Source organism: Eretmochelys imbricata, chromosome 2 (genome assembly GCF_965152235.1).
Source record: "Eretmochelys imbricata isolate rEreImb1 chromosome 2, rEreImb1.hap1, whole genome shotgun sequence".
Lineage (NCBI taxonomy): Eukaryota > Metazoa > Chordata > Testudines > Cheloniidae > Eretmochelys > Eretmochelys imbricata.
In genome coordinates this window covers 268020381-268037962 of record NC_135573.1, presented here as the reverse complement: position 1 = coordinate 268037962, position 17582 = coordinate 268020381, and positions in this window count along the sequence as shown.

Sequence of the window (17582 nt, the reverse complement as noted above, 5' to 3'; positions counted from 1 at the left end):
GTGGGATCTAAATTGGCTGTTACCACTCAAGAAAGAGATCTTGGAGTCATCATGGATAGTTCTCTCAAAAAATCTGCTCAATGTGAAGCAGCAGTCAAAAAAGCGAACAGAATGTTAGCAACAATTAGGAAAGGGATAGATAATAAGACAGTAAATAGCCTAATGCCATTATGTAAATCCATGGTATGCTCACACCTTGAATACTATGTGCAGTTCTGGTTGCCTCATCTAAAAAAAAATAGAATTGGAAAAGGTTCAGAAAAGGGCAACAAAACTGATTAGGGGAATGGAACAGCTTCCATATGAGGAGAGATTGAAAAGATTGGGTCTCTTCAGTTTAGAAAAGAGATGACTAAGGGGGGATATGCTGGAGATCTATAATATCATGACTGGTGTGGAGAAAGTAAATAAGGAAGTGTTATTTACTCCCTCACATAATACAAGAACAAAGTGTCACACAATGAAATTACAGGTTTCAGAGTAACAGCCGTGTTAGTCTGTATTCGCAAAAAGAAAAGGAGGACTTGTGGCACCTTAGAGACTAACCAATTTATTTGAGCATAAGCTTTCATGAGCTCACTTCATCGGATGCATACTGTGGAAAATACAGAAGATGTTTGTTTTTATATACACAATATGAAAAAATGGGTGTTTATCACTACAAAAGGTTTTCTCTCCCCCCACCCCACTCTCCTGCTGGTGATCACTCTCCTTACAATGTGTATGATAATCAAGGTGGGCCATTTCCAGCACAAATCCAGGTTTTCTCCCCCCCCCCCCCCAGCCCTCCAAAACAAACCCACTCTCCTGTTGGTAATAGCTTATCTAAAGTGATCACTCTCTTTACAATATGTATGATAATCATGGTGGGCCCTTTCTCCCCCCCCCCCACACACAAACCCACTCTCCTGTTGGTTTGGGGGGGAGGAAGAAAACCTGGATTTGTGCTGGAAATGGCCCGCCTTGATTATCATACATATTGTAAGGAGAGTGATCACTTTACATAAGCTATTACCAGCAGGAGAGTGGAGTGGGGGGAGAGAAAACCTTTTGTAGTGATAAACACGCATTTTTTCATGATTTGTGTGTATAAAAACAAACATCTTCTGTATTTTCCACAGTATGCATCCGATGAAGTGAGCTGTAGCTCACGAAAGCTCATGCTCAAATAAATTGGTTAGTCTCTAAGGTGCCACAAGTCCTCCTTTTCTTCTTACAATGAAATTAATAGTGGGTTTGAAACAGACAAAAGGAAGTCTTTCTTCATGAAACATACTCAACATTTGGAACTCATTGCCAGGGGATATAGTGAAGGCCAAAATTATAACAAGCTTCCAAAAAGAATTAGATAAGTTCATGGCAGATAGGTCCTACAATCTCCTGGCTGTGCCTGATGGACTCAGTTGGTCACTGGTTCACACTGTCTCTTCCTCTTTATGAGGCAGCTGCTGACTGCACTTATAAACCAATGGAGACCCTGCTGGAAGACCATGTGTGACGGTGCCCTCCATAAGGCTTTATGGAAATATATTTATGAATGTATATATCACATAATTGGAATATGTTTTATGCTACATATGCCATGTAACATATCTCTGTAAAGGTTATGATCTACTGGATATATTCCTCCTATTTGTATGCATATGTCTTTGTTGTATTCAAAGTTATGAATATTGGCTTGTAGCGAGGCGATGTGGCTCCCCGCCGCCCCAGAGAGGGTCGAGCCCCTCCAGACACCAGAGTGGTCGGAGTCAGGAAGCTCTGAGCTAGAGGACCAGCCGCCGGGGAGGCCAGATGCAGCCAGCCTAGCACGCAACTGGGATAACCCCACTGCCCCAGGTCCATGCCAGGACTGGCCTGACCTGCCCTGCACCCGCTCTCCAGGGGAGTTACCGGACCTGCCCTGTGCCCGCTACATAGAGGAGTTACCAGACCTGCCTTGCACCCTCTCTCCAGGGGAATTACCAGACCTGCTGCTTGCCCACTACCCCGTGGAACCCATGGTGCTGGACCCCCCAGGAGAACACTGCCGGGACCCAGGTACCAGAAGGAGGGGAGTAAGGAAGTAGCCCAGGGACAGCTGACCTTAGTCTGGCTGTAACTCTGCCAGAACCCATGCCAGTGTGTTGTGGCCAGGATCCCCCCTGACTCAGCAGCGGGTCTTCTGCCGCTGCTAGGACCCCGGGCTGGGATGCAGTAGAGTGGGAGGGCCTGCGTCCCCCCTGCCACCCAACTCGTGGGTGACCGTCTCCCCCTCTTCCAGGTCCTTGGAGGACTGGGCTAATTCACACATGCTGTGTTGCTCATCCCCTGCCTGAGGGCCTGAGCTACTGACTGTTGGTGGCTCTGCCCTGACCCAGGGCCTGGCCTGCTAACACTGGACCATTTGCTCAGACCCTGCCTGAGGGTCTGACTATTTGGTGCCCCTCCCTGACTCAGGGCCCGGGCCTACGGTGCTCGTTCCAGTTACCGCAAGGGCTGCCGAGGGAGACTCTGGTGGCCAGACAAATTCCCCAAAGTCAACTGTGTGTAGCAAGTCGGTGTAGCTCCCCACCGCCCCGGAGAGGGTGGAGCCCTGGCTAGCCCCTTTACACGGCTGTATACTTATTTGATTTCTAAGTAGCCTCAATAAGGCATTTGGTCAGCTTCTGGGGAAAGGAATGTGCAAGTTAAGTGCCCAATCAAGAAGCACGTAATGGACAATGGATCTTGGAAGTCTCCAATCCACATAAGAAGTCTACATGAGGACATTCAAGGTAGCATGTGAACCATGGCTGCTACCTGTAAATTCTGAGTCATGCATGGACATGTGACTTGCCCCTGTGACTCCAAAACTCCATCTTGTAGCTGGGATTCTACACAGGGGGAGGGAGGAGTGTACACCCACAAGAGAAAGTCTATTTAAATCCCTGGGAGACCCCTCCATTTTGTCTTCAGCTGGCTCAAGAAATAGCCTCTCCACCTCTGCCTGATATATTCAGATATATTCTCCACCTCTGCCTGGCACCTCTGCCGCGACGCGATACAGCGTGTCGCCTCGGAGAGACCCTCCCTCGCGAGGCTGGTGATCTTGCCACGCCCGTCCGCTCCTGCAGCCATCCCCCCTCCTGGCGATGCGACACAGCGTGTCGCCTCGGAAAGGCCCTCTCCAGCACCAACAGAGGGGCTGCCGATCCCGCCACCCCCGTCCGCTCCTGCAGCCATCCCTCCCCCTGCTTCGCCCCCAGTGCCTCTATTACCACCGCCTCCCTGGCCTTCCCCACCGGAGCCGGTGTGTGATCACCCTCCGCCCGTGGGGCCTCCCGGAGGGTCATCTGCATCTGCTCAGAAGCTTTCGCTGGTGCAACAAATGGTTCACGCAGCGAAAGCTCGATCAGATCTTACAGCGGAGGAGCTGGCTGATCTGGTCTCCGTTTGCCCGGTGACCTGGCAGAATGATGACCAGGGCAACCCCGTGGGCACCTGGACCACTTTGCCATATTCGGTGGTTAGAGAGGTAAAGAAAGCAATTCGTGAATTTGGCCTGACTAGCACCTTTGTGCGTGGTCTCATTGAAGGGATGGGTACTGGGTACTCCCTAATCCCTGAGGATTGGAAAACGCTGCTGCGCATGATGTTGTCACCCAGTCAGTATGTTATTTGGCTTAGTGAGTATCGGCAGATGGCAGAACGCCAAGCTCAGGTACATAGAGAGCACGGTATCATTTATGAGCATTTGGCAGGGGAGGGCCCGTTTGCTACTATTGAGATGCAGTCTCAACTCCCTCAGGCCGTCTTCCCCATTATTTCCACCTGTGCCCAGCATGCTTTTAAGAAGGTCCCGGATTCAGGCAAGCCTACCAAAAGCTTTGTCAGTATCCGTCAGGGTGCCTCAGAGTCCTTTTTGGATTTTACCAACAGATTGCATGAGGCTATCCTCCGACAGATGGATAACACTGAGGCAGCTCACGAGCTCCTGTTAAAATTGGCAGTTGAAAATGCAAACGAGGATTGCCACCATGCTCTCCAGGCACCACAAGCCTCTGGTATTTTAGAGCTCTCAGACATGCTGCGGGCGTGCCAGAACATTGGCACACAAGCCCACAAGGCTGGAGTTCTGGCTGCTGCCCTGAGAAAAACCGGGAAGGAGGGGAAGCGTTGTTACCGCTGTGGAAAGGAGGGTCATTTTCAGCGGGAGTGCCGCTCATCTAAGGCACCAGCCCGACCCTCAAAGAAGTGCCCCAAGTGTGGGAAAGGTTATCACTGGGCTAATCAGTGTCGTAGCGGGTCGGGAAACCGCGCGACGGGTCCCCTCCGAACCCAGGGCCAAATGGGGGTGTTTCCTACTCAGACAACCGCTCCTGTGCCTTGGAATCCGTAGACTCTATGAGGGCGGCGACTGCTGAAAGTGCAGGGCTTGATTTGATCATGCAGGAGGACACTGACTTTCGGCTGCCAGGGGAGGTCTGTGCCATACCTACACAGGTGACGGGACCTCTCCCTGCCGGCTTTGTAGGTCTTGTTCTCCCTCGCTCACATGCTGGGAAACAGGGCTTTTTTGTCTTTCCAGGGGTCATTGATGCTGATTACACTGGCATTATTAAGGTTCAGGTGTGGACTCATCTTCCACAGTCGCTCCCGCGTGGACGGTCAATTGCACAATTGATTTTAGTCCCCTATCAGGTGCCAGCTGCCGAGGATCGAACTCGGGGCGGAGGCGGCTTTGGATCGACATTGTCTCACTCGCCGTCTCACAGCGCGTCTTCTCCACTTGTTGCTCTGACAATGTCAGTCCGCCCCTCGAAACCTCAGTTAACACGTCTCTTAGATGATGTTCCTTTTACAGGGGTGGTGGACACTGGAGCTGATGTTACGGTGATTCGTGATCTGGAGTGGCCGGTTAGTTAGCCTACGGTTCCTTCTAGAGAATTGTGGGGGATCGGGGGTAGCAAACCCAGGCGCCAAAGTTTGTCTTGGGTCACGGTCTCTAAACCGGGAGGCCGTACCTTTGCTACTATCCGCCCTTTTGTGCTCCCTGTCCACCTCAATATTTGGGGCCGTGATTTACTTACAAAGTTAGACACCACCCTCGATATTAACATCTGATGGCCCAAAACCCTCCCTCACTCACCGTGCCCTCCGCCTTACACTTGGTATGGCAATCCTTAAAGCCCGTATAAATTGACCAGTGGCCCCTCCCTCTAAAAAGCTAAAAGCACTTCATTCGCTTGTGCAGCAGCATTTGCAAGCACAGCGACTGGAGAGCTCCACTAGTCCCCGGAACACCCCGGTGTTTGTTATTAAGAAAAAATCGGGTGCTTGGCAGCTGTTACATGATTTAAGGGAAATAAATAAATGTATCCAACCTATGGGCCCCTTGCAATTTGGCTTACCAAATCCAAATTTAATTCCTCAAACCGATCAACTTTGTGTGTTAGATTTAAAAGATTGTTTTTTCACCATCCCCCTTTGCCCTCAGAATTAGCTGCTGTTATTTTGGCCTTTCAACCTTTTGCTGATTGTCCCTTTAATTTAATTGTGGATACCCATTATGTTTATTAGGTAATTGATCATTTACCCCTTGCCCTTATTACCCCTCAGGTTGATGCAGACCTCCTTCGCCTGTTTTTGTTTTTGCAGCACCTTTTTGCCACTTGTTATTTCCCTTATTTTGTTGCTCATATTCGCAGTCATACCCCTCTGCCTGGGCCACTCACTGAGGGCAATGCACACGCCGATCGCGCGTTGCGTGGTCAGGTAAATTCCCTTTTTTCTGACCCCATTGAAAGCCATGCCTTTTTTCATCAGTCTGCCTCTGTTTTGGCCCGGCAGTTTCACATTCCTGCTGATCATGCACGTTCCATTGTTCGTTCCTGCCCCCACCGTGCTGCTGCTGCTCCTACTTTTTCTTATGCTGTTAACCCCCGAGGTACCGCAGCAGATCAGCTGTGGCAGATGGATGTTACTCATGCGCCACAATTCCGCCCCTATTTGTTTTTACATGTTTTCGTTGATACTTATTCAGGCTTCCTTTGGGCAACCCAAAACCTTTGGGCTCCATCTTACGAAGAGAGGGAAGAGCATCTTTGCCAGCAGGCTGGCTAACCTAGTGAGGAGGGCTTTAAACTAGGTTCACCGGGGGAAGGAGACCAAAGCCCTGAGGTAAGTGGGAAAGCGGGATACCGGGAGGAAGCACAGGCAGAAATGTCTGTGAGGGGAGGGCTCCTGCCTCATACTGGGAATGAGGGGCGATCAACAGGTTATCTCAAGTGCTTATATACGAATGCACAAAGCCTTGGAAACAAGCAGGGAGAACTGGAGGTCCTGGTGATGTCAAGGAACTATGATGTGATTGGAATCACAGAGACTTGGTGGGATAACTCACATGACTCACATGGAAAAAGGGAAGAAGGAGGATCCTGGGAACTACAGGCCAGTCAGCCTCACCTCAGTCCCTGGAAAAATCATGGAGCAGGTCCTCAAAGAATCAATCTTGAAGTACTTGCATGAAAGGAAAGTGATCAGGAACAGCCAGCATGGATTCACCAAGGGAAGGTCATGCCTGACTAATCTAATCGCCTTTTATCATGAGATTACTGGTTCTGTGGATGAAGGGAAAGCAGTGGATGTATTGTTTCTTGACTTTAGCAAAGCTTTTGACCCGGTCTCCCACAGTATTCTTGTCAGCAAGTTAAGGAAGTATGGGCTGGATGAATGCACTATAGGGTGGGTAGAAAGCTGGCTAGATTGTCGGGCTCAACGGGTAGTGATCAATGGCTCCATGTCTAGTTGGCAGCCGGTGTCAAGTGGAGTGCCCCAGGAGTCGGTCCTGGGGCCGGTTTTGTTCAATATCTTCATAAATGATCTGGAGGATGGTGTGGATTGCACTCTCAGCAAATTTGCGGACGATACTAAACTGGGAGGAGTGGTAGATACGCTGGAGGGGAGGGATAGGATACAGAAGGACCTAGACAAATTGGAGGATTGGGCCAAAAGAAATCTGATGAGGTTCAATAAGGATAAGTGCAGGGTCCTGCACTTAGGACGGAAGAATCCAATGCACCGCTACAGACTAGGGACCGAATGGCTAGGCAGCAGTTCTGCGGAAAAGGACCTAGGGGTTACAGTGGACGAGAAGCTGGATATGAGTCAGCAGTGTGCCCTTGTTGCCAAGAAGGCCAATGGCATTTTGGGATGTATACGTAGGGGCATAACGAGCAGATCGAGGGACGTGATCGTCCCCCTCTATTCGACATTGGTGAGGCCTCATCTGGAGTACTGTGTCCAGTTTTGGGCCCCACACTACAAGAAGGATGTGGATAAATTGGAGAGAGTCCAGCGAAGGGCAACAAAAATGATTAGGGGTCTAGAACACATGACTTATGAGGAGAGGCTGAGGGAGCTGGGATTGTTTAGCCTGCAGAAGAGAAGAATGAGGGGGGATTTGATAGCTGCTTTCAACTACCTGAAAGGGGGTTCCAAAGAGGATGGCTCTAGACTGTTCTCAATGGTAGCAGATGACAGAACGAGGAGTAATGGCTTCAAGTTGCAGTGGGGGAGGTTTAGATTGGATATTAGGAAAAACTTTTTCACTAGGAGGGTGGTGAAACACTGGAATGCGTTGCCTAGGGAGGTGGTAGAATCTCCTTCCTTAGAAGTTTTTAAGGTCAGGCTTGACAAAGCCCTGGCTGGGATGATTTAACTGGGAATTGGTCCTGCTTCGAGCAGGGGGTTGGACTAGATGACCTTCAGGGGTCCCTTCCAACCCTGATATTCTATGATTCCACGATTCTATGATTCTATGACTGGAGTACTGTCATGGATGGTTATAAACTGTTCAGGAAGGACAGGCAGGGCAGAAAAGGTGGGGGAGTAGCACTGTATGTAAGGGAGCAGTATGACTGCTCAGAGCTCCGGTACGAAACTGTAGAAAAACCTGAGTGTCTCTGGATTAAGTTTAGAAGTGTGTGCAACAAGAGTGATGTAGTGGTGGGAGTCTGCTATAGACCACCGGACCAGGGGGATGAGGTAGATGAGGCTTTCTTCCGGCAGCTCACGGAAGCTACTAGATCACATGCCCTGATTCTCATGGGTGACTTTAATTTTCCTGATATCTGCTGGGAGAGCAATACAGCGGTGCATAAACAATCCAGGAAGTTTTTGGAAAGCGTAGGGGACAATTTCCTGGCGCAAGTGCTAGAGAAGCCAACTAGGGGGGGCGCTTTTCTTGACCTGCTGCTCACAAACCGGGTAGAATTAGTGGGGGAAGCAAAAGTGGATGGGAATCTGGGAGGCAGTGACCATGAGTTGGTTGAGTTCAGGATCCTGACGCAGGGAAGAAAGGTAAGCAGCAGGATACGGACCCTGGACTTCAGGAAAGCAGACTTCGACTCCCTCAGGGAACGGATGGCCAGGATCCCCTGGGGGACTAACTTGAAGGGGAAAGGCGTCCAGGAGAGCTGGCTGTATTTCAAGGAATCCCTGTTGAGGTTACAGGGACAAATCATCCCAATGAGTCGAAAGAATAGTAAATATGGCAGGCGACCAGCTTGGCTTAATGGTGAAATCCTAGCGGATCTTAAACATAAAAAAGAAGCTTACAAGAAGTGGAAGGTTGGACATATGACCAGGGAAGAGTATAAAAATATAGCTCGGGCATGTAGGAATGAAATCAGGAGGGCCAAATCGCACCTGGAGCTGCAGCTAGCGAGAGATGTCAAGAGTAACAAGAAGGGTTTCTTCAGGTATGTTGGCAACAAGAAGAAAGCCAAGGAAAGTGTGGGCCCCTTACTGAATGAGGGAGGCAACCTAGTGACAGAGGATGTGGAAAAAGCTAATGTACTCAATGCTTTTTTTGCCTCTGTTTTCACGAACAAGGTCAGCTCCCAGACTGCTGCGCTGGGCATCACAAAATGGGGAAGAGATGGCCAGCCCTCTGTGGAGATGGAGGTGGTTAGGGACTATTTAGAAAAGCTGGACGTGCACAAGTCCATGGGGCCGGACGAGTTGCATCCGAGAGTGCTGAAGGAATTGGCGGCTGTGATTGCAGAGCCATTGGCCATTATCTTTGAAAACTCGTGGCGAACCGGGGAAGTCCCGGATGACTGGAAAAAGGCTAATGTAGTGCCAATCTTTAAAAAAGGGAAGAAGGAGGATCCTGGGAACTACAGGCCAGTCAGCCTCACCTCAGTCCCTGGAAAAATCATGGAGCAGGTCCTCAAAGAATCAATCCTGAAGTACTTGCATGAGAGGAAAGTGATCAGGAACAGCCAGCATGGATTCACCAAGGGAAGGTCATGCCTGACTAATCTAATCACCTTTTATCATGAGATTACTGGTTCTGTGGATGAAGGGAAAGCAGTGGATGTATTGTTTCTTGACTTTAGCAAAGCTTTTGACACGGTCTCCCACAGTATTCTTGTCAGCAAGTTAAAGAAGTATGGGCTGGATGAATGCACTATAAGGTGGGTAGAAAGCTGGCTAGATTGTCGGGCTCAACGGGTAGTGATCAATGGCTCCATGTCTAGTTGGCAGCCGGTGTCAAGTGGAGTGCCCCAGGAGTCGGTCCTGGGGCCGGTTTTGTTGAATATCTTCATAAATGATCTGGAGGATGGTGTGGATTGCACTCTCAGCAAATTTGCGGACGATACTAAACTGGGAGGAGTGGTAGATACGCTGGAGGGGAGGGATAGGATACAGAAGGACCTAGACAAATTGGAGGATTGGGCCAAAAGAAATCTGATGAGGTTCAATAAGGATAAGTGCAGGGTCCTGCACTTAGGACGGAAGAATCCAATACACCGCTACAGACTAGGGACCGAATGGGTAGGCAGCAGTTCTGAGGAAAAGGACCTAGGGGTGACAGTGGACGAGAAGCTGGATATGAGTCAGCAGTGTGCCCTTGTTGCCAAGAAGGCCAATGGCATTTTGGGATGTATAAGTAGGGGCATAGCGAGCAGATCGAGGGACGTGATCGTCCCCCTCTATTCGACATTGGTGAGGCCTCATCTGGAGTACTGTGTCCAGTTTTGGGCCCCACACTACAAGAAGGATGTGGATAAATTGGAGAGAGTCCAGCGAAGGGCAACAAAAATGATTAGGGGTCTAGAACACATGACTTATGAGGAGAGGCTGAGGGAGCTGGGATTGTTTAGCCTGCAGAAGAGAAGAATGAGGGGGGATTTGATAGCTGCTTTCAACTACCTGAAAGGGGGTTCCAGAGAAGATGGCTCTAGACTGTTCTCAATGGTAGCAGATGACAGAACGAGGAGTAATGGTCTCAAGTTGCAGTGGGGGAGGTTTAGATTGGATATTAGGAAAAACTTTTTCACTAGGAGGGTGGTGAAACACTGGAATGCGTTGCCTAGGGAGGTGGTAGAATCTCCTTCCTTAGAAGTTTTTAAGGTCAGGCTTGACAAAGCCCTGGCTGGGATGATTTAACTGGGAATTGGTCCTGCTTCGAGCAGGGGGTTGGACTAGATGACCTTCAGGGGTCCCTTCCAACCCTGATATTCTATGATTCTATGATTCTAACCCCACAGCGTGGGGAAGCCACTAACAAAGTTATTCACCATTTGCTGGCCTGCTTTTCTGTTATGGGTCGCCCCTGCCAAATTAAAACAGATAATGCCCCAGCCTACTGCTCTGCAGCCCTCTCCACCTTTTGTGCCCGCTGGGATGTCTGTCTTAAACACGGAATCCCTTATAATTCCACGGGCCAAGCCATTGTTGAACGTGCCAATCGCACACTCAAAACCTTGCTAGATAAACAAGGGGAGCTGCGTCTCCGAACCTTAGGAGGCATTCAACAACAAATGCATATCCTCTTGTTTACTTTAAATAATTTAACACTGAATGCAGATCAGCAGACCCCTGCGGATCGGCATTTTTACAAATCTGAGGTACTGGAAAGACCGCGTGTCTTTTATCGTCAGCTGCCCGATCCACAGTGGCTGGGCCCAGTACCTCTAATCACTTGGGGTCGGGGATATGCTGCTGTGTCTCTCCCTGCAGGACCGTTGTGGGTTCCAGCTCGGTGTGTGCGACCGGCACTTAAACAACATGGCATGGCACCAGGTACTGTCGAATCCCATACCAGAGTTTCAGCTGACCTTGGAGGAGACTGCATTGCCCCCCGGGTCGACAACAGTGGGACGGAAACGGAGGAGGCGTAGCGTCCCAAGCCAGCCCATGACATGGGGAGCAGTAAAAGCATTGGACGCCGCGGCCCAACGAAGACTGGCAGCAGATCAACAGCCAGAGACTCCTGAGACTTTGTTTGTGGCGATTCTCGCCCAAATCACTGCTAATTCTGTGATGATTGTGTGCCTTTTGTGCCTGCTATTTCCTGTAGGGGTTGGCTCAGAAGCGCTTCCCCCGTTACAAGCCCGAATGACATATAACATATGGGAAAGATTGGCTTCAATAGCAAATGTTACCCACTTTTGTTTACCTAATTCTGTAGCAGCTGGAGATTTGTTAGGTATATGCCTTATTCCAGTATGTCATCACCCTGAGGAGATGGAGAATAAGACACTGTTCTCTGCTTATGCGAATCTTTCTTCCCAGTACTTTAGCATGGCTAATTGGGGCCCGGCCAACTATACTCTGCCTCGCACGGCTATATCCCTCCACACACCGTACCCGGCCAGGGCTCACAATGTCACCTGTGCGTGTGTAGTTAACTGCACTAGTACAAAGGTGCCCTTGGGCTGTCAAAAAATTTCTCAACCCCTTTTAAATTGTTCCCATGCTGTTAATGTTTCATATAATTATGGCCATATCATCCTGCCATCAGGCTGGGTTTTTACTTGCGGTTCACGCACCTTTAATTATATTCCTGCAAATTTAAGTGATGGCACCCTTTGCTGTCTTAGTAGAATGATACTTATATTGTCTTTTGCTGGTCACAATTGTAGTAAAAGAAGTGTACCCCTTTTAGATGATTATATTGCAGATGTTGAGCTTTTTGGTTATTCTGTGTTTGCAATCATTGGGCTTATTTTTTGCTGCTGCTGTGTACAATGTATTCCTTCCTTGTTAAGACTTTGTAAAATTTTGCCCTGGAAAGCTCCCCAGGTTATGTCCTTGTCTGTCTGGGAGTTAAATAGCATGACAAAACAAATTGACGGCTACCATGAGATGGCCAAATATCATTAAATAAAAAACGGGGAGATGAAGAGGTCATGTTTAGCTATTCCACCTGGAAGCAGGCAGGGCACACCCTGACTGTTTTGTAGAAGCAATGCACACATTGCTCTATCCAAGGACAAGGGCTAGATATGAACCATGAGAACTTGATTGTTCGGACAGCAACTGTGGGAGGCTTTCTTAGCCTGGGCTCAAGGCCTGAGAACCAGGATTGTAGTAGATAAAGGATGGTAACTAAGTATATGAATCAACGTCATACATTCCTTTGTGTAGCAGTGTGTAATGCTTAGGGGGAGAAATATAATAAAAGGAGAAGGTGGAAGGCGGGGGGGCAGAATAGCCCATCTCCGCTGACCAGCCTGTTTGCTTGCATAAAGCTGTGTTCTGTCTGATCATTGAACCGCCACAAAGGCCAATGGCATTTTGGGATGTATAAGTAGGGGCATTGCCAGCAGATCGAGGGACGTGATCATTCCCCTCTATTCAACATTGGTGAGGCCTCATCTGGAGTACTGTGTCCAGTTTTGGGCCCCAAACTACAAGAAGGATGTGGAAAAATTGGAAAGAGTCCACAGGAGGGCAACAAAATTAATTGAGGGACTGGAACACATGGCTTATGAGGAGAGGCTGAGGGAACTGGGATTGTTTAGTCTGCAGAAGAGAAGAATGAGGGGGGATTTGACAACTGCTTTCAACTACCTGAAAGGGGGTTCCAAAGAGGATGGATCTAGACTGTTCTCAGTGGTAGCAGATGACAGAACGAGGAGTAATGGTCTCAAGTTGCAGTGGGGGAGGTTTAGGTTGGATATTAGGAAAAACTTTTTCACTAGGAGGGTGGTGAAACACTGGAATGCGTTACCTAGGGAGGTGGTGGAATCTCCTTCCTTAGAAGTTTTTAAGGTCAGGCTTGACAAAGCCCTGGCTGGTATGATTTAGTTGGTGTTGGTCCTGCTTTGAGCAGGGGGTTGGACTAGATGACCTCCTGAGGTCCCTTCCAACCGTGATATTCTATGATTCTATGATGCAAAACCCAGAACTTCTCTCCTACCTATTATCAGAGAGCTGCTTACCAGTTCCTCACACCTCTTCCCACCTGGCTGTTTCCACTGTTCCCCCCCATACACCATCCCACTTTTATACTGCTGACATCCCATTATTGTAACTGCCATGAAATGGGAGAGAGCTGTGTGAATAACACTGTAAAATGCTAATTGTAAAATGTGTGATCTGAAATACATTTCTATAATTTCAGATGCTGGGACGTCTAACAGGGCAGGCTGAGAGGAAAAAGTCACCTTGTTTATGGTGAAATATAGTTAGATACCTTGCTGTTCACGTCTTTCTTTCCTGTCTCTATCTGCAGTGTGATAACTGAGGCATGGTGGTTACCCACATTGTGTTAGTGCCTCTTTCCCTTCCTGTTTTTGTAGCTGGGTAGCAGATGCATACACATGTGGTCTCCAGTCACATCCTGCTGAAGCTTCCATTCCCTCTCCTCCCTCTGATCGGCAATAGCTGCAGGTCTCTGTCTCCTCCACCAGAGACTAATTTCACTTCCTGCCTCTCTTCCTGTCTATCTATCTGAAGCATGTGCAGAATCAGTAGGGGGTGTGTGGGTGTTTAGGGGGGAATGTCACCTTCACTGAGCTGGAATTTCTTTCCCTTGCTCTCTCTGAATTGGGAGTGTGAGCTCATGCACGGCTCCTTAGTTGTTGCCCAGGCCATGAACATGGGCTTTGTTTCTAGACAGGTCAGGAGCTGTCTCTTTGGTTTCTCCAACCTGGTTCTGTGAGAATTTTAGTTCAGAGTCACACATAACAGGAGTCTCAACCCAATCACTGACAAATGGTCCTGAGGCCTGCACTGGACAGGACACTGAGTGCCCTCTGCTGCTGAAACCTTCCCACCCTCAGTGAAAAGCAGCCTCACCACTGCCAAATCTACCATCTCCCTTAGAACAGTCACCCCGTCCCCTCTCGGCTGCCACCCCCCAAACATTACTTCTCCCTCCCCCCACCGCCACACACACATTGTGTCCTGACAGGCTGCAGGCTTCCTGCCTCAGTTCAGCTTGGGGGTCTCTCGCTCTGGTTCCCTGATCAGGAAGTTGTGGGAAGGAGGCGCCCTACTATGTGCAAGGGAGGGTCTCTGAGAAAATTCGGGTAGAAAGCTGCCAAGTTCATTGATAAAGGAATGGGACTCAGGATTCTTTTGCCACACCAACTCTAAGAGACTAATTAACTAAGGGTTTTTTTTCTCCTGCTGATAATAGCCCACCTTAATTAATTAGTCTCTTAGAGATGGTATGGCAACCCCCATCTTTCATATTCTCTGTATATATATATATATATATCCTCCTACTGTATCTTCCACTCCATGCATCTGATGAAGTGGGTTCTAGCCCATGAAAGCTTATACCCAAATAAATGTGTTAGTCTGTAAGGTGCCACAAGTACGCCTCGTTCTTTTTAAAGATAATAGCGTTGATGTAATATACTTAGACCTCTGTCGGGCGCCTGACTTGGTACAACTTGACAATTTGAATTAAGAAACTAGAACAATAGAAAACCAATGTGGAACACATTAAATGGATTAAAACTGGTTAACTGAAAGGTCTCAGAACAGGGAATTGTAATTGTAAACAGGGAATCATCAATGATTGGGTGTTTCTCCCACAAGGATCAGTTCTTGGCCCTACACTGTCCTTTTTATCAATGACCTGCGAGAAAACGTAAACTCATTAATGATAAAATTGTCAGACGACACAAAGATTGCGGGTGTGGCAAAAATATGAAGAGGACAGGTCACGTATACAGAGTGATCTGGATCACGTGGTAAACTATCCACAAGCAAGCAATACGCATTTCAATTCCAAATATAAGGTCACAGATCTAGGAAAAAGTGCGTAGGCCATACTTATTAAGATGGGCGCTTCAATCTAGCGCACCCAGGGGTAACACCAGGATCCAATGGCTAGAAGCTAAAGCTCAGCAAATTCAGACTGGATATCAGGTGTATGTTTTTAATAGTGCATCTGATTAGCCTTTGGAACAATTTACCAAGGGCTGTGGTGAATTCTCCATCACTGGCAATTTTAAAACGAAGGTTGGGTGTTTTTCTAAAAGTTCTGCTCTAGGAATTATTTTGGGGAGTTTTCTGGCCTGTGTTATACTGGAGGTTTGGCAAGATGATCACAATGGTCCCTTCTGGCCTTGGAATCCATTAATTCATTAAGGCCTGGCATACCTGACACGCTGTCTCAGACAGTGGGCCACAGGACCCTGCAACAGAACTCAAACAATTCAGCCACAAATGGGAATTTGAGCTTACGACATCTTCCCCTGGATTCGCACAAAACAACAAGAAGGTGGGAACAGCAGCAACGACAGCAAAGAAACTGATGGCAAAGGCAAAATGGACAGGAAGGGATCCTGCTTATCATGAGGCATAGAGTGAGTCACAGCAGAGGACCAACAGACAGGAGACAGAAGCAGTTAAAAGGATACCAAGCTAAGAAGACAACAAAGCAATCAAGGACCTGCAGACACTATGGACAGGTGAGCAGGTCTAGGTCCGACCACTGAACAGCCACACAAAGCAAAGGCAAATGCAAGAGTCCAAGCTGAAGTTGGTCACAGGTCATGTGAGGCAACTCCAGACTCAGGACAATGATGGAGACAACTGTGGTGTATCAGCAGACAGCTGGCACATCCGGACAGACAATGCTAAGGTCAGAACAAGGGGAAAATAAGAACATGAGAATGACCATACTGAGTCAGACCAATGGTCCATCTAGTCCAGTATCATCTCTTCTGACAGTGGCCTGGAGCATAGGGTTGTGTCCTTGACCATCTTGTTGAATAGCCATTGATGGACCTACCCTCCCTGAACTTACCTAATTCTTTTTTGAATCCTGTTATAGTTTTGGCCTTCACAACTTCCCATGGCAATGAGTTCCACAAGTTGATCATGCATTGTGTGAAGAAGTACTTCCTTTTGTTTGTTTCAGACCTGTTGTCCATTAATTTAATTGGATGATATCTGGTACTTGTGTTATGTGAAGGGGTAAACACTTCCCTATTCTCGTTCTCTATATCAGTCATGATTGTATAGACCTCTATCATATCTCCCCACTTAGACTTCTGTTTTCCAAGATGAGCAGTCCCCCAGTCTTTTTAATCCCTCCTCATAAAGAAGCTGTTCCATACCCTTAATCAATTTTGTTGCCCTTCTCTGTATCTTTCCTCATTCTAATGTATCTTTTTTGAGATAGGGTGACCAGAACTGCATATAGTATTCAAGATGTGGGCAAACCATGGATTTATATAGTGCCATTATGATATTTTCTGTTTTATTATCTATCCCTTTCCTAACGGTTTGTAACATTCAGTTAGTTTTTTTTGACTGCCACTGCACATTCAGCAGATGTTTTCAGAGAACTATTCTTGATGACGCCAAGATCTCTTTCTAGAGTGGTAACAGCCAATTTAGACACCATCATGTTTTCCAATGTGCATTACTTTTCACTTATCAAATCTGAATTTCAACTGCCATTTTGTTGCCAAGTCACCCAGTTCTCTGAGATCCCTTTGTAATTCTTTGCAGGAAGCTTTGGACTTATCTATTTTGAGTAATTTTGTATTGTCTGCAAACTTTGCCACCTTACTGTTCATTACCTTTTCCAGATCATTTATAGATATGTTGAACTTCCATAGGTCCCGATTCAGATCCCTGGGGGTCCTTGCTATTTACCTCTCTCCCTTGTGAAAACTGACCATTTATTCCTACCCCTTGTTTCCTGTCTTTTAATCAGTTATGATCCATGAGAGGACCTTCCCTCTTATCCAATTATTGCTTAGTTAGAATGAGTCTCTGCCATCAACTTGACTGATGTGGGAGAGTGGGAAAGTAATGGGAATATGAACAATACAGAGGATTATCAGGGTGCCACCCAACAGAGTGGAGGAGGCAAAAGGGTGAAATCAAGTCCCTCATCAACAGCAATAACACAAAGAAGTTGGAGACTGGTTTGAAGAGTAGCACACTTGAAGGACTATGATGCCTAACCACCCACAATGGGCTGGTGATAAAGCCCATGTGCCCAGGATGGGCTATGTAGTAGTAACCTCTGACCCTTCCAGTAATGAAATGTTTGCACAAAGACATAATAAAAACAATTAATTTTTAAACAGAAAGATTTGGGAACATGCATGGAGTTGTACAGGTTGCAGGAGGGAAGGATTTGGAGGTAGCACCAGGAAGTCAGTCTGTGTGTACTTGGCTAGAATGCTAAGTATCAGTAGGAGCAGCCCTGTAAATAATTGCTTTATTAAAGAGCCCAGTTTCAGTTTTCATGCATGGACACAGGTTACATCCCATATTCTTATTAGAAATATGGGTATAATATGAATATGGCATAACTAAGATATACTTCATGCAAGATGGCTCATGTA